General features: G+C 38.5%; 1 protein-coding gene across 2 annotated transcripts in view; it reads right to left on the reverse strand.

The window, feature by feature from the left end:
* LOC150088245 (suppressor of lurcher protein 1-like) overlaps positions 1 to 8,327 on the reverse strand; it is a 1,375,230-nt gene extending 1,366,903 nt beyond the window's left edge. For both annotated transcript variants that reach the window (XM_090370656.1, XM_090370655.1), the window contains exon 1: positions 7,909 to 8,327. The gene's annotated coding sequence lies outside the window, so the exon portion shown is untranslated. The remainder of the gene's footprint in view (positions 1 to 7,908) is intronic.
* Between the last annotated feature and the right edge of the window lie 2,787 nt (positions 8,328 to 11,114).

Below are 11,114 nucleotides of genomic sequence, written 5' to 3' on the forward strand. Positions count from 1 at the left end.
AGTATCTCGAGACATTTTAGAAGCTAAATTTTGTACAAGCCATTTAAGAGAACCAGACTTCACTCTTTCAAGTTGAAGGAGCTGGTTAAAATACCCTGCTTAAACCTTCCTGTACTAGGAAAGTTGCCAATGTTTGCACAGTTCGCCTTAAGCACAGGTAAAAGTAAGTGGCCCGTTACTCGAAAGTCAAAACTGTTGAGTTAGGGAACATCGCGGCACGTCCGTGGCTTCTTCGAATCCAAATGGGCCAGTCTTGGTATAAAACAAATGTCTGATATGGTATTCAAAAATGGTAATTAGTAGCCAGATCCCGGGGACCAACAACATAATTCCCTCAAAAAATACCCTGTGTAACCACTCGGAAAAACTGGCAGGAACATAACCATCCATCACTGTAAATGGCTGTATTAGGTACCAAAACTGTAACCATAAGAAACAAATCTATTGCTGATTCCGTTTGGCGAACGCATTAGCAAATTCTGAATGAATTTATTTTGATCTTGGAATATCCAGTCATATAAATGTTAGGTAGGGATCACTTATGGCCTCGCATCATTTCATAAATTTAAAAGGAAGATATGTAAGTGTAAGATATAAGCGTTGCCCTGCCTGATCTATAAAAACAAATATCTGATCCTGGTATATGCTAAAGCTTCCAAAGAATGTTTTAACTGCTTGGCATATTAATCTTTATATTTCTAGGAAGAGTAAGGGGATGATATCAATCATTTATAGTAGTGATTCGCAAACTCTTTAGGTCGCTTAAGTGTGTGTCTGTTAAACGCCAAAGCAACTAAAGTTATGCGGCGTCAGTATATTGTTACTTTAATTGTGCCTGTTCTACTTTTTTTCAAAATTTATTCTGCGATCAGTTTTCTGTTTTCTGGATGAAAAACTAATGTTCCTGGAGGAAAATGTCATGCAACCCTCGGCTGAGACCGACTAACTCAGCTATGCTGTGGCAAAAGCCCATAAAAAAAAATTTGTCGTGTTACTGATGGAACCAAACTCAGGCCTTTTCCCACTACGTGTGAGAAGACTGTGCTGAAACCAGGTAGCAAGCTGCCGGGCATTGTGGCATGGCGCGATGTCTTGTTGATAGACACCAGAGTTGTCTGGATATAATGCCATCATAAAGGGGTTGTACTTGGTGGGTGACGATAGAAAGATAGGCGCTCCCTTTGAGCAGTTGATTAACGGTGATCAGAGGACCCAGAAAATGGTACGAAAAAGCCCCAAACCATAACACCACCTTCAGCCTACCGAACACCAACAATGCATCCAGATGCCATGTTTTCATGTGCTTTCTCAAAATGCGAATACGCCCATTATCATGAATGAGTTGGAAACGAGATTCATCAGAACAGGTGACAGATTTCCACATGTAATTCAGTGATGATGGCGACCCCATGCAAGGAACAGTTTATGTCTCGCAGTGACATTGGTAGCCGTGACGGCCGTCGACTGCCATAGCTTATACGAACTAATGACCGGAGCACATGCATATAGATATTGGTTTTGCTATTCATACGCTGTACTGGAGCACTGTGCTGCGTCGAATAGCTACTTTATTACGAGGCGAGACACACGACAACACTCACCAAAGGCAACCATACGAGGCTTTCCACGCATGATGTTTGGCTGGTTGTTCGATCACTATAGAACCAGTCACGGTAGACTCATGACACTGCAGAACGGGAGTACTTAACTACATTGGCTGTTGTCCAGTTGGCGTCACTTGCATCCAGAATCCAATCATTCTAAGTTCGACGTCAGAAAGATGTCGACGCCGAGATATTCTTCGCAGATACTCAAAAACTGATAGCCACGTGTGCGAATTATAGTTTTATATCAGCCGTTTCCGATTATGAACCTTCACCAGCGTCAGAGACCAGTAATCCATTCCTACAAAAGAGAGTGTTGCTAATGTAAAGCCAACTCAGTGTATCTATCAGGTATTGTATTTTGTAGTATGCAAGATGGTTCTTGAACGCTAGTTCAACTCCACTGCATATTAAGTATTATTTTTTATATTTATTTATATTACTAGGCGATCCTAGGAAAGTTTAGCAGGGACTGCTATTTAATATACAGGTTTACATAATTTCAATGTATTCCCTTCACTGTTTTTGCCCAAATACAGAATGAAAATAAAACGACACAAAAAAAAAAGGTGTGTGTGTGTGTGTGTGTGTGTGATCAAATTAATCAAAAAATTAAATAGAGAAATAAATGCTACTGGCAATATCCCATTTTAATTTGGATTATATATATACACAGGGTGTCTCAAAAATATTGGTACAAACGTTTAGGGGAAGTAGGTAACATCTAAAGCAGGGGTGGGCAACAGCCGGCCCGCGACGATGTTGAATCCGGCCCCCTCGGTAAATGCATAAATATAGAAAATCCATACCTGACTACACTCGCCGTAAATGTTCGGCTTAATTCGGTTCAGTCGGGAACCGCGGCCAGTACAACAGTAACCAAGTGATTCTACGCAGCGTCAAAGAGTTATTTCCTAATTATTATTGTAGCATCGATCGAACGAAGTTCCTTTGGGTTTGACTTCTTATTGAAAAAAATAATATTGGTGCGAAATATTTTATGTTTTATGCCTTTTCTAATTATTAGAATTTTTAATTTAATATAATTTATAGCCCATAAAATGAGCCAATTAAAAAAAAAAAAAGAAAAATTGATGCCGAATGCCGCATTTTCAATGATAATTGGACATTCAGATATTTTTTTTTAAAAATACATTAATAATTTGGTAATTCAAGTAATATAACATTTTTTAGGTTCTGATTTTTTTTTATTAAATCGTTCAATCTATTCCGGCCCGCATCATGATGCGAAAATTTCATTCGGCCCGCTGGCGAAAAAAGTTGCCCACCCCTGATCTAAAGGAATGTGAATCGCATAGGAACCCATAACCGGAAACGTCACCGTAAGAAGTCGGTACACGGCGCTGTTTATCAGTTCGCGAGATCGAAAATTTCTGGTTTACTCATTTAAAGGTGCCTCCGTAGCCAGGGGCAGCAGTGCGTAGCACATGCTTCTTGATTAGACCGGGGTTCGAGCCCGTGAGCCACCAAATATGGAGGATGCAGAAAGGTCAGGGAATGGCCTTAGTTGCTAATGCTCCTCCAAATAACAACAATAACTCATTCAAGCAGTAGTCGCCGCACGAAGAGCATGCATCGATATACGAACTGTGGGCTGGCAGACATGCACCTAGTGTATGGATTAGCAGAGGGTCCACACAGTGTGCGCTCCCATGCGGCACAGCATCGCTTCGCAATAAATGTGTTGGCAGGTATAGTCGGTGACTACTTAGTCGGCCCGTACCTGTTACCATCCCGCATGAACTCCGCTAAATATCGGATCTTTCTTGAACAAGTTCTACCAGGATTACTTGACGATGTTCCAGCAAATGTGAGACGCAACATTTGGTTTCCACACCTTCCCATTATGGAAGGTGTGTTCGTGACTATTTAAACAGGCGTTTTGGGCGTCGATGGATTGGCCGTGGTGGACCCGTTGCCTGGCCTGGCCCCCACGCTCACCTGATTTATCGAGCCTTGATTTATTTCTGTGGGGGGGGGCCTCAAATCTATCGTGTATGAATCGCCTGTGGAAACGGAAATGGATCTCGTCCGAGCTGCTGCTACTGTCAAAGAAACTCCAGGTGTGTTCGATTGTGTCTGCCAATCCATGCTGCGTCAGTGTCACGCGTGCATCTGTTGTAACATCATGAAATGAATCCATCCATCTCGTACTCCATTGTTAATATTATGTCAAATAAATGTTTGCCACTAATTACTGTCTTGTGTCATTTCTGCTTCTTGTGCTTCTGCTACTACTTTCCCGTGACGTTTCCAGTTATGGGTTCCTATGCGATTCACATTCCTTTAGATGTTATCTACCTCCCCTAAACGTTTGTACCAATATTTTTGAGACACCCTGTATGTATATATATATATATATATATATATATATATGAGGCGACACAAATATATACAAAGGATACATTACAGAAAACATTTTCAGTCCACTTCTACGTTCACAGCATCAATTCAGAAATAAGTTCATTTTTCATTTTTTTGAAACTTCTCCAAAGTTAATTCTCAACTGGCTTTAATTTCCTTCGATAAAAGTAATTCCCGAAAGTGGGGTTCACGAATCGCAGCCGTTCAAATGTAATTCTAAATGATCACACGAATATAATTAATACTTTTTTTTAAATGTTCGCCCCTTAATGCAACTGATTCCTGGACTAATTTCCAGATGCAATAATGGTTCTCAACTGAAATCCTTCTGCCGTATATTTTTACCAATATTCTCCCAGGATCAGTAAAAATTTCGGTAGCATACCATATGTTTAATCTAATTATTAATATAATCATAATTTCGTGGGCAGTAATTTTGACATACGTCAGTACACCTTCGTAGTTGTATGCCTAATTTATTATGCAGTATGCCTTATAATACATGCGCTTTGATTGACCGTGGTTCGGACCTGCATGCCTACTAAATACGGTAATGTTCTTATATTTCTCTATTGTGTGAACTCCTCTAATCTTATGTGTGGGGGTCGCTTAGTACAAACATAACTAAATAAAATTTATTAAAAACAACAGATACCTACGTAGCACATATATGCATGAAGGATATAATCGCAATATAATAAAGATTGGATATAAATGGTTTAAAAAAAAGTTTGTGACTATTTGACGGCCTTATTTTATTGCAAAGCGACTCTAATTACTATAGGATCTTTTAAGTCCAAGTCTTAACACCCCTAATCTGCCAAAAAGGCTCTTTATGGTTGGTAATATATCTAGGACGTCCTTATGTTATTAGAATCTCTACACTAACGATCGGTGAACTTTTTAAGAACAGACATAGTAGGAAGACAGTTATTGTACATGGGAAAATAGATTTTCTTTTGTCTTCAGGAAAATATATCATTTAATATCAATCCATTCAGAAATATTGAGAGAAATTAATTTATTCATTTTTAATCGCTATTAATGTCTTCTTTGATTCGTTTCTTTAGTCATTAAAGTAAATTACTGTCTCGTTATGGGGAAAAAAAGTAGCGAACTTTTACTGCAAAAGTGATCAAGTTGTTCCAATTATCCCATCTCGTTTATAAATATATATGTGTGTGTTTGCTATTCCAGAATTAGAACAGCTTACGCAGGGCTTTAAACACAGGAGGGTGTGGGACATAATTGGAAAAGCATTCCTCACAATCGAGACAAAAGTTATTTCCCCTCAGACAGAAGATACTACTCCAAGTGGCCAACAGACTGAAAATGATGCTGATTGGCGCCTGCAGCCAGCACGGTGTGATCCTCTAACACATAATGCTTTTGTAACAGCGACCGAAGTATACTACTGTCATTTTCTGACTGATCACCATCGGCCCTCGCTCAGAAGACTCAATCGGTTGCTTTTTCCGCAATCCCGTTATTAGCCATGACACAACACATGATGTCACCTCGTTGGTTCAGCGAATTCGCTGATTTCAGTTGGAGTAACTTACGGAAATCCCTAAACCACAGCTTCTGAAACTGGCAGACTTTTCTCTGCTTCCTTATATATGATGCTCATCGTCTCTCATTTCCGGCAAATATAGAGGGCCATTTAACCCTTGTGCATCCATTTTAACCCAACGCATGCCATTTATATGTAACAACGAAGTGACTTGTCTGGAAACTAAGTCAGCCAAATTGTTATATGAATTACTGCAAATAAAGGACACAAAATGAACAACACTAATCGCCAGGAGACAAGGAACAATTTTCGCTTTTTAAATCGTTAGAGAAAGCTTAAAACAAGGAAAACAGTTTTACTCTAACTGCATTTCGTAAGTGAATGAATAAATATTATTCGCGTCAGAAATGTATTATTTATTCCCAAAACATTCCCTTCATTTATTGTTTTATTATGATTAGTAAACTTTAAACTTGACCATTGAAACGCTACCATAAGCTGACTTTAGAATTCAATGATTTGAGTTTTCCATATGGTTTTCAAACTCATCATTATCCTACATATATGCATTACTCTATCAACTCACGTGGCATTTAGCTTTCCATTTAGATGTGCATAAGCATTAGGAATTTTAAGTGGTTGTATTTAGATTAACATCTTTATTTTTGAAAGAAATTCAACACTTAATCCCGTTGCAACTAAACTTTCAGTAGTTTGACGATCGAAAAGCAAAATAATGGACACCAAATTTTAATACGATATTTTAATATAAAATGACGGATACCATTTTAAATTAGAATAGTTGCTTTCCGACCTTCAAAAAGTAGTTTCGTGTGTAAAAACACATCAAACGATGTTAATTATAAAATGCAAACAAATAAATGTGTAAATGCAAGCGCATCTCTTTTTAGACTTTTTGGCCTAGTTTTTAGGCTTTTTGTTGGTTTTCACATTTAATTTTATTTTAAAAATAGTAATCAATAGTCAACTCAAAAAGATCAAAATAAATATTTTCTCAGCTTCTAAAACTACTTATATTACGGCACACCAAATTCCCCTTTCGTAATGATGAGACTTAATCCATCACATTTAAGTTGGAAACTGACACCGCTCAAACTGAAGCTGCTGATAATACGCGGGATATCATTAACTCCTTGGGGGAATCTTTGATTACTCAACTGTGGCTATTTCTGTATATATTTAAGAGTTTCGTCACAAATATAACTGTATTTAATTTTTCTTTAATTGTTAACAGTAATCAGTTCCTGTTCCGTGATGAATACTTAGCGACCAAGGAAAAAAAATGCCTTTTTTCCTCCCTTTCTTTTTCTTCTGTTACAGAAGCTATTTTCATTTTCCTAAAGTTTTACCAAAGCTCTCGTGAGTAGCACGAACCCAAATAAAACAGCCTTATAGGATAAGCTTCCTATTTAAAGGTAAAAAAAAAACAAACAAATGAGATTTTGAAAATCACTGTATGCCACGTGATATTTTTTTTAGGAAAGCCATTTTCTTGTCATGCTTTCGTATTTAAGTTTATAAGTAATACTATGCATACCCTATATTTATTATTAAAAAAAATTAGGTGTTTTTATAACCGATTTCTGATTGGTCATAAAAGTGTATTTATCACAGACCAAAATGTATCTGGTCCCCGGAGTTTTATTATTTTTATAAAACTTTTAGGTACATTGCAGCGAGTAAAAGCTTACCTTCCTCATTAAGGTGCCATAATTCGTTACTTAAGATTTATTTATAACTATAAAACATTAACTATTAACTAAAAATAATAGAGTTTTCAACCTAAAACAAGACGTTTGATGTTTATAACATCGCATATGAATTACATCGCAAATATTCATTATCGTGTCAATTATCCCACAGATACGACAGATGCGTTAGTTATTCTATGGCTAAGCTTCATCATAAAATTATTTACGACGCTCAAAAACTTTCTTGGCTTTTCGTTAGTCACTCGGAGAAATCTATAAAAATGCAAAGAAACACGTGGCCGGGTTCAGTAACTATATTGAATGCGTTTCGCCTCTGAGCATGCTGATAGAACCCTGACAAATGTATGCACTTGTCAGCTTAATAACTGAAAAGAGCAAACACGACTGAAGCTGCGAACGTAGATTAAATGCATGTGCGGAATGTTTGTAGCCAATTTAGGAGCAAGTTTCGTCTCGGTGTGATATTATCTGGCCGTTCCATCAGTCTGTGTGCTAACAGAAATCTTTAATGCCCTCTCCTTGGCTCAATATTTGCTAACAGCTGTAGTGGTTTTGTGTTTTCACTAGTCAGTAGAGCGCTACAAACTTATAAATAAATGACAGGGACGTAAAGAAGAATTAAGATATTGCTGAGATTTAAATTAAAAAAGCACGGTAAGATAAGTGTACTTACAAATTTGTTGTATTAACCCTCAGGCTCGATGGATGAATAGCGAGAGAACACCAAGCAGATGTAAAGCAAATAATGAAATACTCCAACGTCTCCTATAAGACGACCGAGAGGTATCTAATCACACACGAGGCTACACGAGCGGTGTAGGCTTAGCAGCGTACGGCTTTACACTTTCATGAGCTGATGGCATTGTAGACATCTCCTGGTGACCTCCCAACTCCGAGTGGTGAGTCATCCATGGATCTCTTACGTAGCGGGAGGATGACAGCAAAACAACTGCGCGAAACTGCTAACGGTGGCACGCTCAACAACGCCTCCTTCAGCCGAGCTGCACAGAGAACATCATTTGCACGCGACCGTTGCGAAACGTAGGAACACCAGCCTCTCTATCTTTGCTGTTCCCACCGTTCAGTCTGTGCGGCCATGTAAACGCAGCACATCCAGGCGACAGAGTGGGCAGACTTACAGCCCGCTCATCGATATCCCGGCGACTGAGAGAGCAAAAGATGGCGCTGGCATCGTACATTCCATTAGACGTGAGTGAAGAGAAGAGTGGTAGAAATCGAAGGGGTAGGGCGGGATATGTGTGGGGGGAAAGGGGATTCGGATGAACAGTGAGTACTGCTGCCGCTGCTCCAGATGTCTCATTCTGGTTTGCTGTACTCACCGTCGTCCGTGAAATTTATGCGGTTTTTGGGGAAGTCGATCATTCAGGTTAAGACTAATGCATGGCTTTCGTGTGTCGGAACCACCAAAGCTCACCGAGTGTGAAAATTAGCGTCATATTCATCTATCTTTACGCTTTAATTGGCGTCACCTTAACGATTACCATACCTGTCGTAATCATTTGAACCCTCACAAGACAAACCACCATCAAAGAACCGGAGTTTAAATGCAAATTACGTATCGCTACTTCGGAGGGAGGGCAAAAAATCAATGCCTTTAATAATATCGCACGCTGAAAGTCTTCACTCTGCACGAAACTTCTCGGAGAAAATCTGCTTATTGTCATCCGTAATTACCACATAAACACACGTTACGGATGCAGGCTCGTATTACACTCGTCTAACTTTTGTTTTCTCTCTTCATCTAACCTAAGCGACTTAATTTTTCCAATAACCGAGGAGAACGAAAAGTGAACTTTTTCCTCGAATTATTGATTCAATGAAAGAGTGTGTTCAGCTGTCAATTATAAGTAAAATGATATATAATCCATTCCGATGCAAAGAAAATTGCACTCTTCCATTCGCGGCTGACGTTCCCTCTTTTTACGTTCCCTTAAGGTTATTCCGAAGCGAGCAGTTTCACAATCAGGATATTTTGGGCATAGGAAGCAGAAATACTTTTATGCGCTTAAAATATTGCGTTTAAATAATCCAATTCTTATTACTATTATGAATAGCAATCAGATGAGAGTCGTAACTTATCAGTATGAGAAATACGCAGATCTGTATTATTTTTCATAACTTCTTTCCCTAGTTAGGGAGCACATATCCTCGAGAAAGTAAACTTCAGAGCTAGGCCTTCGTTAGAGAGTTGTCACAGTACAAATTCAAAGCGCAGAAAATGCATTCTGTCGTCATACGTGATTAATTTGAATGTAAAATAGGATACAAAACCAATTAACAACTCATAAATTGGGAAACATTCTGCTATTTGCTATAATACTGTTGCAATCCCTTCCACTACTTCTTTACCTGAACTTTTAAAGGCAATTCTGCAGCTTGTGATTAACTTATCCCGCATATCTCGCTGCTAGTGCTTGTACGGCTTTAAAAACTACGGTATCAGTGGACAATCACAACATTTGATTCAGCCGTTTATAATATTTTGTTGGTAATTATCATTTTATTTTATTTATCTGTTTTCGTTTTATCTTGTTTATTATTTTCTCGCTGGAAGAATCGTCCTTCGGGAACGTCGAAGTCGTTTAAATGACATGAACATGGGTAGAGATTTTCCCCTTTCAATGATTTTAGAAATTGTTTTTTCACTTATTTACTTAGTTTAGAAAAAAAATCATCAAAGTAAATACATATTTATAAATCATAAATATGTATTTACGTATGTCCTATTTCTACAAGGATTTTGGCCGTGCGCATCTGTGATTAAGAACCCCCATCTCACCCTAGTATTTTATAACTACCGAAATTGTCGGAGGGTTTAGAATGGGTGGATCTCGATTGCACCGACATATCAAAGACATTTGATTCAATAACTTATCGCCTTCTTAAATTTAAATTACAATCTGTGAGTAGCTTCTCCTCTTTTCGGCTGAATAAGCAATTATATCTCATATAGAATTATATCCAGATGAAATAACGTCTAGAATCTGCTTGTAAGCAAAACACGATTAATCAGAGAACAGAACTGTATTACATTTGTCAGGACTCCAGGTCACATGTTCATGGCACCAGTTTCGACGAGCTGTGCTGTGGTTTGAGGTTAATGGGATACAAACCAATGGATTCCTTGCGTAGAAGCCACTCGAGATGAGCCTTCTTAACACAGTCTGGTTGAAAATGTTTTCACTTGTGGCAGCAGCAACCTCAAGGAGCAGTTGATGACAGGATATCGTAGGGTTCGGTTTTGCTGTTAGAGACAGATAGCGGTCTGTTCTGATTGACGAAGCCCTCGGCAACTTTGGCCAGTTCTTGTAATGGTTCCTGTCTCCTGAAACTGTTTTCCACGAGACGACATTGCTTGACACATTAAGCTAACGGGACACCTCCGCCAGCAGTTGTCCGAATTCAAGTCGTCCAACGGCCTACCATTTTAAACAATCATCTAAAAGACGATGACTTGCCATCCTGAGTAATTGAGATGTTGACATCCCACTGAGCAAGCCAAACAATGGGAATGAAGTCATGGGGTCGCAACCTGTGTTTTAAAAGGCATGAATAATTTGCATAATTTGTGGTTCTGTGGTGGTAGATCGAATTCTATTGGATACTCGAACTTTGCATACAAGGATGCCTATTATATAAAATATTCACACTGTTCACAATGAAATATTCATGAAAGACATTTTGTTCTGTAAATTTTGTCGAGCATTGTAGTGTAAGACATAAATGTTTCATATTGAGATAGAATTCGAACAAAAGCTGTTTCCACACATTGCATGGAGGACAGCAGTCGTAATTGCAATGTCACTGCGTTGCCATAAACAATGGGACATGAAGAGAAAAGACAATAACTACTTACAG

The sequence above is a fragment of the Mastigoproctus giganteus genome, chromosome 3 (genome assembly GCF_048544385.1).
Source record: "Mastigoproctus giganteus isolate SK-2022 chromosome 3, ASM4854438v1, whole genome shotgun sequence".
NCBI lineage: Eukaryota > Metazoa > Arthropoda > Arachnida > Uropygi > Thelyphonidae > Mastigoproctus > Mastigoproctus giganteus.